This window comes from Benincasa hispida, chromosome 10 (genome assembly GCF_009727055.1).
Source record: "Benincasa hispida cultivar B227 chromosome 10, ASM972705v1, whole genome shotgun sequence".
In the NCBI taxonomy this organism is placed as follows: Eukaryota; Viridiplantae; Streptophyta; class Magnoliopsida; order Cucurbitales; family Cucurbitaceae; genus Benincasa; species Benincasa hispida.
Window position 1 is genome coordinate 4,440,377 of NC_052358.1, and position 10,509 is coordinate 4,450,885.

General features: G+C 31.9%; 1 long non-coding RNA gene across 1 annotated transcript; it reads left to right on the top strand.

Annotated features, from left to right (window-relative positions):
* The first annotated feature begins 5,029 nt into the window (after nucleotides 1–5,029).
* LOC120088828 lies at nucleotides 5,030–7,524 on the top strand. The gene is made up of 3 exons (XR_005485045.1): nucleotides 5,030–5,983; nucleotides 6,690–6,857; nucleotides 7,347–7,524. It is a non-coding gene; the product is annotated as an uncharacterized LOC120088828 (long non-coding RNA).
* Nucleotides 7,525–10,509: the final 2,985 nt, after the last annotated feature.

Genomic DNA, 10,509 nt, shown 5'->3' on the forward strand with positions numbered 1-10,509 from the left:
GGTAAAGCCTTAGAAGAAGGAAAACATTCTAAGTGTTGGAGTAAAAAAGTTGACTAAGTGTTCAAACTATGTCATGAACATAGTGTGTGTTGGGATTAATGTCCTAAATCTCGTAGGGTCATGTATTTGTAATTGTATTATACAAACATTTTGTTTATTTAATAAAATATGAGATATTTTACTTGACATTTAGTAGCATTAAATCCAAAAATCAATAAACTAACATCCAAGGTTACCTTCTGTAGCTTAAACATGTATGTAGAGACATACAGTACATATATTTGGATTATGTTTAAGTGATAACCTAAATGGTCTGTAGTAGATGGATAAGGTTGGATACCTTATCTTGGTGACACTACGAGTACGATCCGCTTTGTAGATGTTACAATTGTTGTAAAGTGTTACAAATGATCTAATCTTGATTATTCATGTAAATACCTGTGAGCGGAAATATTTTATACAAAGGATTTTGTATAAGACCGGACCACGAAATGACTAGTCTTATTATATAGCCCCATTCATAATAGAGACTTACATTTCACCAGGATGATCATAGGTGACATGACTTGAATCCTGAGTGAGTCGTGAACTCCTACCTATGAGGGTAGTCCTTTGATTTATATGGGTGAGAATGGCCAGATTGGCAACTCAACAAGCCTACCATTTTGAGGATTTATTTGACTGGAGAGTTGGGAACACAGCTACACAAAACGGAATTCATTCCTTCCCCAATGTTGGGAAAAGTAGATAAATTGCTACCTTAAGGGCTGATTCCGGGGCTTGAACTATGTGGTGTCACATCGTCTCCTAGCCCGAGAAGGGTTAAGTCATAGTTGGACTATGTTTATTATTCATTAGAGGGATCAGTGGTACTTGAGAAGTTAGATGTAACTACAGGGGCAAAATGGTAATTTTGGCCCAATTGTACTTACAAACAATTTTTAAAGGGTCATCACGTTGTTGACTGGTTATATCCAATGGACACAAAAATATATTTGTAGTGCGAAGAGTGCAACTATCGATCTTTAATGGAGTGTTTGACAGTTAATGGATGTTGAATAATTAATTAAACTAATATAATTAAAGGAGTTTAATTAATTATTCAAGTACTATTGGAGCTTCAAGCTAAAGGTCCATGAGGTCCCCTTTGTAGCTCAACAAGGTTTAATGAAAATCAATTTTTGGATTGATTTGAATTGTTAAAATTAATTGAAGGAATTAATTATATGTGATATGATTAATTTAATGTAATTATATATGATATAATTATTATAATGTATTTGATATATTATAAAGTTTATTTGAGAGGAAATAAATATTTAAATATGATTCAAATATTAATTACTTGAATTGGATTCATATAATTAAATTTAATATAAATGGGATTTATATTAAATATCATTGTTGAAAGAATTAAATATATAGGTTATATTGTATGTGAGAAAATATTAAACCATAGGTTATATATTATATATGATATAACATATAGTTATATACTTATATGTACACACACACACACACACATATATATATTAAAATAAAATTAATTTTTTAAAATTTTTTAATTTTGTTTAGGGAGGGAAATAACTTCCTCCTATTCTCTCTCAACTCACGTCGTGTGAGTGAGGGGTAGTTGGGATTGGCTTCTTCTTCTTCATTTTGATAGAGAAGGAGATAGAAAAGTTCGAATTTTTTTTTTTCCCAATCTCTCTTCTCCTCTCTCAAATCTCATCTTCCCTCTTCCAGAATTCCAAGAGCCCACAAACTCCTTGGATTCTCATTCCAGAGAATACAGAGGAAACCAATTGGTGATGGCCATTTTGATTATTTGTGATTTTCTAGAGAAGAAATTTGAAGAAGGATTATTCAAAGGTAAGGGTATTCTTCTCCCTTTTCTCTTTTATTCATATTTAGCATGTTGTAAAATTAAATTAAGCATAATGATTTTGATCTATTCAATTCTATAAAATTCACCTTCTATAAAAATTGAGATTTTGGTCTGATCCCCATTTTCACTCACGAACATTAACCGATTCCTTCAATGTGGACGCATGGGGCAGTCAAGAAGAAAAATTGGCTAAGTGTTGAGCAACATAGAGCACAATTAGTGGAGGAAACCCTAAAGAATAGGGTAATGGGCGCATAAGTGAGAGAGTTGGACGCATGGGAAGAAACTTGAATGATGCTAGGGTTGGACGCATGAGGGACTTTGTGAATTCCATCTTGGACTAATGAGAGGAAACGTGAGAGCATAAAACAAACCCTTGAGAAATAGATACACCAAATAGGCTAAAAAAAAACCATACCAATGTAAGTTGGATGCATGCCTTGGATGCATACCCTAATTTTGAGACTAGGAATGAGTTAGGGGACAAATTGATGATCCAAAATTGGGGGGGGGGGGGGGGGGCATGCGTTAATCACATCACCTGGGCACATTGAGAGAGTTGATGATGCATATGAGGTGGTTGGGAGGCAACCATGCGTCTAGAAGATAGTACCTTGCGTTGGTCTTGGAAAATTAGGGAATACGATTGGATTGACAACAAGAAGGGGTACGTGGCTTAACGAAGTGAAACCTTGGCCAAGTCAAGGAGGAGGCAGACGCATATAGGAGCATGCAAAAGGCTGAAATGACACCTCAGGTAGAAATCATGTGTTGGAAACCTATAGGAGAAGACACCTCAAAATCTCATGCAAGTAGAAGGTTGCACTAGTTATGCATTGGCTTAGCATGAAGAAGACACTTGGATTTCCTCAAGTAGGAGGTAGCATGCATTGGAAGCCTGAGGGGATGGCGAGGATTAATCAATCGTTTGCTTATAAATACCTCCAAACGGGTCATTTCTCACTATTTAACTCTCAAACCTTGCTAGAGAACTAAAAAATAGAGTGATTAGAGAGATTTGAGGGAGACCATGCGTTGGAGGAGAAGGCCATGCATCCAAGGTTGGTGATCATGCATTGGTCAAGGTAGTCCATGCGTGTAGATGGTACTGAGAAAGACTGCCATGTGCCCAACAATTGTCCTGAATTAGTTTGAAGTTTGTTTCATGCCTATTGTGTTGGTAAGCAGTGTTTAGGGTCCTGAAGGTGTTCTAAAGTTAATTTAGCCCTAAACATGAGATTCTAAAGTTATTCTAACTCAATACAGGCTTGAAATTCGAGGGAGAATTTGGGAAACTGAGCGAGCACCTAGGGAAAAGAGCTACTGCCAGAATGAGTGACATGTTTTTCAAATAAGTTAATGATTTCATGATTTTTTTAATTATTTACGAGTTTTCCCAAGCATGCTATTCTTAAAGTTTAAAATGAGTTTTAAATATGCTTTTCTGAATAAATTTCTTAAGCATACTCGAGTTTAAAATGCTCGAAAGCATATTTTATAAAGCATTCCTTGTGTTGAGATGCTCCTCAGTAACTCTATTTTCATGATGTTCATGTTACTGGAATGCTTGATGACTTAAAATTGAGTACTTAAATAAATTTTATGATTGAATGAGTAAGCCTGATACTGAAGGACTATGAGAAGGTATCTAAGTTAGTTTCTAAGAAAACTCGATACTGAAGGACTAGGAGAAGGTATCTGGGTCTCCTGGTACCTAAGGAATGATGGTACCTAGAACTTAACCTCGTGCACGTAGGTATTATTCAACGTTGCTGTGTAGAGATTATTTCATACTAACTAAGGACTCGACGTTGAGTGATTGAGCAAATGGGCTCTCTCTCAACTAAGGCTGGAGAATGGTGATTTCCAAGCTAGTGAATATTATTCGATGTTTCTAGGGTTTTTATATCATTATCTTGAATGTTATACTTAATGTTTCAAGTTAAAACCCTGAGGTTCATGAAGAGGATGTTTTGAAACATGTTTTAATTGTCACTCACCGAGCATTAGCTCATTCTTTTCCATGCTTACATTTTCTTCCAAGGTAGTGGGTATACCCTGGAACCTAGTTGACCTACTAGTTTGCTACTCAAAGATCTAGAATTGTAGAGGCATACAAAGTTTAATAGTTAGGTAGTTGAGTTCTTAAATGACATGCGCATATTAGGGATAAGGGTAAACTTTAGAAGAGGAACTTTTAATATAAACTCTTTTGACATGTTTATAATAAATCATGTTGTAGATCGTTGGGTGAATTATTGAGAAATATTACTTATTCTATCACTGATTTATTCAAAAATGTGGGTTTTATATAGAACTAAGAAGGACAGTGGATGTCATTAAAGGGTTGGCACCTAGTGTCATCACATCTCCTCATGGGATGAGGAAATAATCTGGGAGGGGTGTGACATATCTCACCTTCGAATTTGGAGCTTCGAAATAGCCTATAAGTCCACGAATTTGTTAAAAACCGAGAGCCCCTGTTTTTGCTCGATTTTTGCTGCCACTTTTTTCTTCATTTTCCTTGCTTTTCAGGCCAAATTTCTTCAATCAAAACACTCCTCAACCTACCTCTCATCTCTCTCGATGTTTTAGCTCCATTTTGACCAATTTTTCGTCACAAAAATCTCTTAATTCAATTATTTTCTTCTTCTCCTTTTTAAAAGTCTGCCAAACCTCAAAACTCCAATTCCAACTTCCGATTTTCAACACCTACTTAAGGACTCCCACGTGCCCCACTAACTAATCTTTCCCTTCTTGCTTTTAATAAGAATAATCAAATTTTTATTTTAAAAAACCCCATCAATTTCCCATTTTCTCCCTCTCCCTCGATTCTACCCTTTTTTCCGTTCAATTATTCTTTAATTCTAACCCAATTTGAGTTTAACAAACCTTAAACATCCTAAATTTACTCCTAAATTTACTCCTGAAATTTAAAAATTTCCAAAATTTCACCATATTAAAAAAATTGACTTTTTATGTTAGACTTTGATTTTCCTCGAACATGCCTACTTCATCCTCAAATGTCCAATACAAATTTGACTGGTTTGTTGCCCTTAAATTATTCCTTGAATCCTTGTCTGTTTTTTCTTTTAATGAAGAAAATGTCGGTTTGATTCTTTCTTTTTTTTAATTTTCAAGTATATCTCTTAACTAAAGTTTGCAAATCAAACTTAATCTCAAGTCTCCTAAACTATAAGTTTCCTAGCATTTTCAAGAAAGAGCAACGAGGAGAGAGCTTTACATGAGATTTCTCTTTTTGATACTTTTTAATCAAGGATTTTTCATCTATAATATAAAACAGATTTACAAATAAGCAACTTCTTACCGTCACTGCAAGAAAAACAGTCTTCAACAACGAAATTACAGCGACAAAAACACTTTGATTGCAAGTTTTCGACGAGACTGAAATTTGTTGTAGTTCTTACAACCAAATTTTGATTCGTTGCAGTTGTTGCAAACATTCGTCACTTACAACTTGCGATTAAAATCTATTTCATCGCAATTTTGGTGACAAACAAGTTTAGCCTCATAAAATTCCGACTAATTAGCTTCCATCGCACAAAGTTTAATTTTAAATACTCGCATGCAAAAAAGCGTACGTCCTAACCCTAAATCAATCTTTCCTCGTCTCTCGCCTTCGGCCGTACACCCTCCCCCTCCCTTCTTTCCCTCTTCGCACTTCAATGGGAGTGTTCTTACACGACGATGGTTGACGGGGATGAGCAACATCCGACGGCTCACCTGTAGCGAACAGTTAAGAGATCGGTGAGCGAGCGAGCAACAGCAAGGGACCCTAGGTGGTCGGTGGGAACGTGGATGGAGTTTGAATACGAGGCTCCCACTACTACTACTCTCATGGGAAGGAGAATGATTAGGGGGTTGTGCGACGCTTAAAACAAAAATCTGGATTTTTTTTAAAGCTAATCCTAGTAATTTAGTGGTTACATTTCTCTATTTCCCCCTACTTTAATGCATTTCCTTTTGTTTCTAACTTGATTTTCCGCTATTTTCCTTTTCTGTCCTTTTTCTCCTTCTCGCAGGATTCTGTTCGTTGATTTCACATTTCCCTTGCTGCTGCTAGGGGAGATGAGGGTGTGCTTTTAACCCTCTCTATTCTTATAGACTTCTTCCAAATTCGTATTTTTCTTTGCTTCTTTAATTCTTTGAGTTTTGGACGTGTTTTTGGCTTCTAATTTTACCTCCGAGTGTGTTTTGGGGGAAAAAAAGGGAGAAGAAGAAGATGATAATGATTTTTGTTAGAGAAAATCGACCACATAATAATCTCCTTATTTAATTGACGTGGGACTTTGATTGTATTTCCAACCAACAATTTTGTTGACATTTTTTTATTTGATGTTTTAGAATAATACATTTTCTAACCATGGATTTCAAGACTCATGCTCTGTTAATCATGATTGGAAATAAGATGTTTGAATTTAATTGTGATAGAGTTCAAATTTGTGAATTTAATTTTGAGTATCTTTTTTGTAATTAAAATTTGATTAATGTATTGTATCAATTTGTTTGGAGGATGCTTTGTACGGTCAAAGTGTGGATCGGAAGTCATTAATAATCTAATATTGTGCCTATTTAACATGAGAAGATTACTTTATTTGTGTGATTCCTTTTTAAGATTGATTTATTCTTGGTTAAGCTACTTAAGAGTTTGTAGATCCTTCTGTTGTGTTGAAAGTATTTGTATATTCTTGTTATTATGAAATGTTGAAAGTTATATATATTTTTCACATATTTTTGTTTACTTTTTATGATAAGTTTTCATATGATGTATTTTTTATAGGATACACAAGAACTCATAGAGAATGAAAGAAAAAGAGCTATTGTGAAAGAAGTGTTACAAAATCAACGTCAAGAACTTGAGATGCAACATCGAAATTACCAAAAAAGATTCAGTCAAATGAATGAAATTCTAGAAAAATTCACAAGAGGAAGTTAATCTCTTAGTAAGGTAATTTTATTAGTTTCAACTTATGTTCATATTAGTCAAATTAGTTTTAACTTGTGTAGAATTGAAATTTGTTGACGTGGGTTGTGGGTTTTGATATTTAGGTCTAAGCAAATTTACTTTTGAGCCTGCATGGTAATCTTTTGTAACTATGGATAAGAGTTGCAAAAAATATTTAAATTTGTTGTGAAGAGTGGGATAGAAGTAGAATTGTGAATAGCGTTTGAGTATTTACTTTTGATTATGTGTGATCAAATTCATGTTGTGAGTTTTGTGAGATCAGATTTGAGATTTAAATTGTTGTGACATGTTAGTTTCGTGATAATTATATAACATGATTTTGATATATCAAGTAGTGATGAATATTTGTTGTGTCAATTTTAACTATGTTTAAGTTTAAGTTTAACTATGCGTTGTGATAGTTTTATATTATCTATGGTTTGAATATTTACTTCAAATATTGATGTGCAAAAATTATGTTTATATGTGTAGGACTAAAATTGATGCTTATTGGCTGCTACACAACAAGTGAATTATTGTTGTCTTTTCACAAACTAGTTAGTACATGTATTTTGGTTTTAGGTTGATAACTTTAAAGATTTTTATAAACATATTTATGCATTCATGTAAACTTTCAAGCTTATTTGTTTCACATGTATACAATGTTTACTATCAGTGTCAAATATTAACATGTGTATACAATGTTTATTTTATAATGTTATTAGTTTCATTCAAGGACAAAACTTAAAAGTCTTAAATAAATCAGATTTTTTTTTTAAAAAAAAAGAAGTTAAAATATTGCGACAAAAACAAAAATCATCACATCACCATTGCGACGAAACAACAAACCGTTTGCAAAGTTATTGATTGTGTGTATGTAACTTTTTTTTTTAAAAAAAAAAATTAGCGCAATTTGCGATGTTTTTATCAAAGTTGCAAGGTGTGACAAAAATGTTAACATCGCCACTTCATTTCGTCGCAAATTGTGACGATTTCAAAAATTCATCCCTAAAAATCTTCGGTGACCAAGATTCATCAACGTTTCATGCAACAAGTGTTTTTTCATTGCTAAAGGTCATGTGATACGAAATTAGGATATTAGGGATGTTTTTTCCCCGTCTCTAAAGACCATATTTCTTGTAGTGAGTGTTGTCGATACATTCAAAGCAAGCTAGGTTTCGTCTCTCTTCTGAATTGGGGTGACCAACACTGTTTATGAGCTTAGTGCATCTCCTGATCCCCCAGCCTTTTGTATGTACATACTTTTTTTAAAGAAAAAAAAAATCTTATATTATAGGCTTCGGGAGTTCACGAGACTCTACAGTTACTTACAGTTCATAACTCTACTCTTTGCTCCAAATGTTCCTCTAGAACACAAAATATAGCAACCGAGAGGTGACATTCAAATATGGAGTCAAATACATCGTATTTTTCATACTTCAATATTTTATTAAAAAAAATTTCATGATTATTTATCCCCTCACATTAGTTTTCATTAATTTGATGGGTCTCAGACTTATAGTATATTTGGAATACATTTTCAAATGTTTAATTTAAAAAAATAAGTCATTTTAAATGACTTATTCCTTTAAATAAGTCATTTAAAATGACTTATTTTTTACGATCACTCAAAATGAGAATCTTTTAAGAAACACATTTCCTCAGTGAATCCAAATGGACTTTCAGATTTTGAAGAATTAATTTTGCCAATTAATTTTCCTTCTTGGCAAGAGAAGACTGTACCATGATACTTTGTACGTTGATTTGTCTCCCATTTTTTCTCTAAAGAAAGGATGATTAATTGTTTAAGACAATACGAAATTATTGATACATGAAACAATATTAACTTTACCTTAAATTGGCATTATACAAATTTAATTTAATTTTTTTAAAAAGTTTATTTGTTTTTATTCTCCCATTTATAGGACGGATCTATCCACGTTTGCAAGCGAATTCTTTTAGGCTGCTTAACTTTTTAGAAGAAATTGTTAAAATTAACTTTTGACTTTTGTAAAAATCACGTGAAACGCATCCTTGATTTTTATGAAATTGTCTCGCCTGTAAAAATCTGAAGAAAAAAAACTTTTTTCTCCTAAAATTTGATTCAAGCATCACTTTAATTCTTAAATTTTAAAATATTATACCATTTATCTTAAGTTTTGAGTTTTAATTTGATTCGATATCTAAAACCAATCTCAAAATATTAAACATTTTATTTTAAATTTTAATTTCGACTCGGTTCCTAGATTTTAGGTTTTGGAATATTACATTTTATTTTAATGGAGTTTTCAATTAGTCTTTAAATTTTAATATTTTACACTTTTAATTAGAGATGTCTATTTTTATGTCGAATTCAACTCCATCTCGTTAGTATTTTTAATTTAAAATATATTACATTAAATAAATATCAATTGAAATTAATAAAAGAAAAAACAAAATCAAATTTGAAAACGATGTTAATAAAGAAATAATTAAATATAGTAAAATTGTTAAATCGATCCAAAATTAATGTTCTTAAATTAATTGCATTGCCAACCAAACCATTCATTTGATTAATTTTTTAGCATAGTAGTGGATAAGGGAACTTGAACCACGTACTTTATATCATTAACACAATCGTACACCAGTTGAGTTATGTTTGTTTTAGTACTTTCATTTGATTGATTAAATAAATAAATAAAATAAAAAGATTTTGTGGAAAAAAAACTAAACAGAGAAAATATAGAAAATATCTTTTAAATTTACAACAATCCCACATTGGCAAAATTTATTTAAGCAACTCCGTGGGTTTTTATGTTGCACATGGAAGAAAAATAAAGAAATAAAGCTATAATATCATTTTGGTCCCAATATTCTTTAAATAAATCTTAAATTTAACCTTTTGAGGTTAATTGTTTTTATCAAAATTGATTAGAGGTTCCTTGCAAACATATCAAAATAAGATTAAAATATTATAAAGATAACAATACTTAAAACTAATTACAAATATAACCAAATTTATATTCGGTCTACAAAAAATGCTAAATAGGCCCATCGAAAGCACAAACAGACATTGAATGTCTGAAATTCTTGATTTCAATGATAGACAGTAATAGAGTTTATAACTAATATACTTTATTTGACACTTTATCTGTTTCTGGTTTGTGTTCAATGATAAAATTTTTGTTTGTCTTTAATTATACGCAATTACCTTGATGATGGGTTTAAAAAAAACATTTCGGTCAACTTAAATTTCATTTTGGACTTCATTTTTATTAAGTAATTTGGATTACGATATATTATATCATTGTTTATGTTTGGTAGATTATGTCACTTATAGAATTATACGTACGTGACTAATAGACCATTTTATCAATAGAATCAAATAGACTATGATACATTGTACATTGTTTATGTCTAGTAGATTATGGTAGATATGTATATAGAAGTTTATCATTGGTCTTATTTGTTCTTATTTCAACTCTATCAACGACATCATTGATACACTTTAAGTAACAAATAAAAGTTTATCAACAATGGAAGTGACATAATGAAAAAGTATATCGGTATAGACTTCTATCATTATCACTTTTATCACTTTATATTATTAATAACATTAATGATGGACTTCTATCATTGTTTACTATTAATAGAAGTCTATCGTTTATTTTATTTT